This window comes from Phaethon lepturus, unplaced genomic scaffold, assembly GCF_000687285.1.
Source record: "Phaethon lepturus isolate BGI_N335 unplaced genomic scaffold, ASM68728v1 scaffold40273, whole genome shotgun sequence".
In the NCBI taxonomy this organism is placed as follows: Eukaryota; Metazoa; Chordata; class Aves; order Phaethontiformes; family Phaethontidae; genus Phaethon; species Phaethon lepturus.
The window spans coordinates 2,696-8,229 of NW_010531881.1; the positions used below are offsets into that span (position 1 = coordinate 2,696).

Sequence of the window (5,534 nt, forward strand, 5' to 3'; positions counted from 1 at the left end):
AAGAGGCTGGATAATGTTTTTAGAACAGACAAGCTCTGACGTGCAGGGCAGGACGGGGCACAAACCCCCGGAGAGCTGACACCAGCACAGCCGCTCCTCTCTAGCCGGTTTGACTTCGGAAGAAGAGAGGAAGACCGATTGCCATCATCTGCACAGAACACGGCTCCGCTGCTATAAACCGCATCTACACCCGGAGTGCAGAGCTGTTAACACCGCTCATGCAGACACGAGATCAAAAATGCTCAGGGCGAGCCTGCTTTAAACAGCGCGTGTCAGGCACTGGGGGCAACAGATGAGCATTCAGAGACAGCAGACTATAAGGGCGTGCTCAGACAAAAAGGCTCTCCTGGTATCAACCAAGGTATAAATTTATAACTCCTCACGCTACGTCAGTATGAGCCAAAAAAAAAAGAAGAAAAAGAAAAAGAAAAAAAAGTAATTTATTCTCTGCTACGAGGAGCTGAGATACAGGCACCGTCGATCATCTTGTATTTCAAACCCTGCGAGCACCTGGGGCTGGTCTTTCCCTTCTTTGAACAACTGCCCCTGCTATTTCTGTCTTATTTGCATCTTATTAACCATCTCGCATTTAAACATGGACATCTGAAGCAGCTGCACAAAATAAAAAAGACAAAAGCGTTACTCTGATCAAGTGCGGTATCCCCCAACAGTGGCAGCGTGTAAAGGTTGTGTTTTCCTTCTCCGTCTTTCAGGAGCACATCATGTAGTCTGCTAGCTCAATCATTTTATTTGGGCATAGGAAAACTTTTATTTACAACATGTTAATTAAAAAAATATTTGACAAAAAAGGCATACAGTATTTTATACTAAAAGAATAAAGATTTTTATTAAGCACTGTAAGTTGCATTCAATAGCCTTCAAATACACCACACCACAATCCATCTACAACCAATCAAACCCAACAGTAGTTCATTCTTGCACAATCCATGAGTTGGGGCAGAACTCCCTTCAACTTACATTAAGATACCTACTTAGCTCTTGCGGGCAGGGAATGGGGAATTACACCTCATTTCTGATCACTAATGTGTGATGAAGAGCATCAGGAGAATTATATGAAAACGAATATAAAGAAATGATTCTGATTTTGAAGTACATTAAGTTTGGAAACACTAACAAAAACATCAAAATGATACAGGTATATTTGCTTATACTAAATTCTTGATGGGAAAGTTCTCAAGAACAAGCCATTTGTTTCCTGCTACAGAAGGGGGGTACTTTTTTTTTTTTTTGAAGATCAAAGCTTTTTTATTTGTTTTTCACAGAATTTCATATTTGCTAATATGAAGGCATAAAACAGCAACAGAGAACAATAATGCATACAGCAATGAGTACACCAGGGTAACGTTGATATTCAAAACGGCTAGATAATTTTTTTTTTTTAAGTTTTAGAATAAATGCAACAGAGGTCAATAATCACAAAATTTTAAGGTTAGAGCAAGATCAGTCAATGACTAAACATAGTTAACATCTTTTATAGGACTATTACTGATTATTAGCTTTTTGTTTTGCAAATGGGCACAGTACTTGTAAGAATGGAAGAAAGAGGACAATAACATGCATAATATTAACTACACACTTTAAAAATTATGAACCATGCAGAAGTTTAGCTCAAATAGTAGTACTAATGGTCTACGTCTGATTCAAAACCACATAGTTCATTGATCACGGATGCATGGTATTAGTCACAAAAAGTTTCAGAACACATTGTGTTTATTTTGAAAGGTCATTTGCATCTTCTATGATTTCAAGTTTATCTCCATTTAACTTGCTTGTAAAGTATGTATGATGTATATTTAAAATCAGCAGAACTGCAATATTACTCTATAATTTTTAGTTTCGATAGTTTGCACATTTTAACACAAAAGAACCACATCAACGGTGATGAAATTTAAGAAAGAAAAAACTGTGGTTGTGCCTTTTTCCCCCCATAACCATGAAATCAAAGCCTTAAAGAAAGCTTTATTGTGACACAGTAATGCAAAATCAAATATAATGGCATACATATGGTGCCAAGTACTAAAAATTATATTTTAAGCTATATATACTTAAAGACTGCCAAAATTTGTTTTCTTTATATTTCAAAAAACAAAACTACAAGCTTTTGTCATAACCAGTTTAAACTTTATGTATACTTCATTTTAAGTGCGGGAGTCAAATGCTCTTCATTCTCTTTCTTTTTTGTTTTATTGTAGCATTTTGACTACAACTGGTTAAAACTAAAAATGTGTTGTTTAAATCTCTGACATCAAAGAGGGATCCGAATTTCCAAAGTCCTCATTTTTCTCTTACGGAAAGGAAAAAATGTACGTAACTGTAGGCTCTCTTTCTTTCCAGATATTCCTAATCCTGACCCTTCCCAACATCCTTCACCCTCTATAAAAAATAAGTTTACTCTTCTTTTTTTAAGACAGTGGCCTCAAGAGTATCATCTTTATGGCAAACACTGTCTGCATTTAGTGCATTTAAGTGAGGATTTGTATTGCACATTTTAGAGTCATTACTCAAGGCACTTTCAGACTGATTGGAAGCCCTGATGTCTCCTGTATTCCCATTCATCTGGGAAGCTGGTTTTTCCTCATTCACAACTCCATTTTCAGCCAGGGATCCATCTGAAGACACAATTGAGGATTTAGATTCCTCTGATTTTGACTTAAGTTCTTTGGCTACTTCTTCTGCTGAAGCAGCATAAGGAGGTTTGCCCTATTTTTTGAAAAAAGAAGAAAATTACTGAAGAACCACTGCTATATATTTACAATCTGTTACATTACCTATTAATAGGCAGCATGCAGTGTGCAGAAGTATCACAAGCGAATACCCAGTATTATGTACTGCTGAAATAAGAAGTGGCACACAAAATAAACAGCACCGCACAGATGAGGAAGACTTTTCAGTACTTCTGAGTGACTCCTAGCCAGGTCCCTGATGCTCCTGTGGTAAAACGCCCTTTCTAACTTTGATGCTTCAGTTATTTCACAATCTAAGAGCTACGTAAATGTCTGGGAACACCAAAACTGAGAATCAATATACAGCTTAACTCTGCTTCTTGGTTCATATACATTATAATTTAATGATATGATTACATGTTATTCAAATACAAACCAAAACTTTTTTCAGACAATTTTTAAAGAAGTGCACAAGTACCATGCAATATTATCTATACTAGGCTATACACTTCTGAGATTAAGAAAGTGACTTCATACGCAAAAGCATATAGTAGGATCTTACAAGACTGAGTATAGCAATAAAAAAAGATTTATGCAGCATTAGAACGTATATTTAGTTTTTAAGTACCTGCAACAACGAATCTTAGCCTTCCAAAAACATAATAGGTTTTAAATAACAACACAAAGTAAGTAGGTTGGGTTGCTAAGCAGCAACTAACTTATCTGTCACGCTGCTAACAAAGTCAAGTACTAAGAAATGACTTAAGATACGGACATCTTATACACCTCAAACAATAGAAAACAGTTTCATAGTGTAATAATTTTAATTTTGACATATTAGAAACAGCATGGTTAGTAGTTTGAGTTCCTGAAAGATTCTGCAGGTAAGAACTGTTGTTCTCTAGCATCAGGATCACAAACCTCGTTTTCCAGAAAATCACAAAAAATTCTGCAGTAACGTTGCATAGGTATATGACTGGCATATGAGGACAATGAATACGTATCACATGTGTAAATGTACTTCTTTACAGGCTAATTGTTAAGTTTTAGATTAAATACATGCTTTTGTTTCTTTCCAGAGCAAGAGCGAAAGGTCTCATCTTGTGAAAAAATAGGCATGTCTTATATTTAATAAATACAAATTGCTCATTTCAGTCAGATTCTCCAACCTTTGTTCATATTGCCTCAAAATGAAGATAAATAAAGCCACCGCGGGGAGGATCTTACTTGGTGTAAATACGCATGTCTGAGTCTGGCCCTGCATAGGCACCCTTTCCTTCACCGCCCAGGTTTGTAAGACAGGGAAGTATGCTCTTGCCAGTTAATCTCAACTGGGTATCAAAATCTACTTGTTATGCATTAAGTTTCCCAAGTTCTCCCTGCCACATGCATTGGAATTATTTTAGACCAACATCCTTGTGATCACAAGTATTTACCATCCAAATTACGTATCATTAATAAAAGTATGGATACCCAAACTTGCTGACTGTCTGTCCATACTATCCACCACCCACCTACAGGTACTATCTGAACTACATTTACTTATGTAAACCTGTAGTAAGCCCAGAATATTTGGGAGCTCCTTCTCAGGGCTTCCTTTCTTTCATAAAGTACTTGGAAATTAGATACTATATAATTAACATAGTGGTTTCTCTTCTATTTAAAGTAACAGAAGTAAAGCTTTAAATACATATGTACATTTGTAGACATATATAATCTGTATAAACAGAAGTTTAACAAGGAAGAGACGTATTTGAATTTTAACACCTAGAACACAGCAAGTTTTGCTTGAAGTTAATAGTTGCTTCATTATCCACTGGAGAACATCCCTTCTCTTACTGTCTGATACCTGCAAACACCGCCCTACTCTTATAAAGCAGTATCTCCATGACAAATTGCAGATCCATATGATCTATTTATTGTGAAAGTTCTCCACCTATTTACTACCCACTCATCCATTACCGCTGGGACTTGCATCAACATTCAAAACTGCATAGCAGCAAGAACAATGGAAAAGGGAGGAAAACATAACTCTGAAGCAACTGGCATTTAATATGAAACAGCAGTTTGCTTCAGCTATATTGAAAGGATCCATGGAAAAGACAAAACCCATGATCCAGAGACGCTTTATACACTGGCACCAAAAATGAAACTGTGTGCTCACTGGGGGCGAAGACTGGTCTGTTATCTCCTAGATGTTTATACTAAGTTCTTCTATTTGGAGTCATGCAGCAGCAAAGATCCTTCTACTGCTACTATTTTTCCTTCATGAGGTTGGACCGTGCTCCCAGAAAAGAAACTGGGAAAGACTGGGGGTGGGAACAGAAATGGCTAATTTGTTTCAGCTTTGCATTTCTCCCATTTTCATAAATTTTCTTCTACTCCCACAGCTGGTTAGAGCTGTGTAGGCACAGCCTTCATATCAAAATACATTGTTCCATGTCTGTCTTTCTAACCAAAGTTTGCTTATAATTGATATGCAACACTAGCCTGTCATCCATCTCTGGGTGTGCAGCTTACAACCTCAACACGTAGGCAAGATCGCTGTAAGAAACATTTTTATCTTTTAAAAGTTGTGCTTGTCAATATTGGCTGGTCTGGAAGTCCATACCATACTAGCCTGTAAACTAGAGTGTTTTGAAGTCAGGCACATGGCTTTATTACCTGAATTGCTCCCTGGCTTTTATAACCTCTCCCATAGTACCTTCCGCCTCTTCCAAAAGTTCTTATCACTGGAGTGGAAATAACTCCTCTAGGACGCCTGTAAGTTTTGAGGAAAAGGAAGAAAGAAAAATACATATCAGTTTTGTTTAAAATGACTTTGAATTTTATTTTGCTGGCAGATTTTTT

The 5,534-nt window shown here is 36.8% G+C and overlaps 1 long non-coding RNA gene across 1 annotated transcript; it reads right to left on the minus strand.

Annotated features, from left to right (window-relative positions):
* Positions 1 to 749: 749 nt before the first annotated feature.
* LOC104618967 lies at positions 750 to 5,446 on the minus strand. Its single transcript, XR_738015.1, has 2 exons — positions 5,349 to 5,446; positions 750 to 2,721 (listed from the first exon to the last, which is right to left on the minus strand). It is a non-coding gene; the product is annotated as an uncharacterized LOC104618967 (long non-coding RNA).
* Between the last annotated feature and the right edge of the window lie 88 nt (positions 5,447 to 5,534).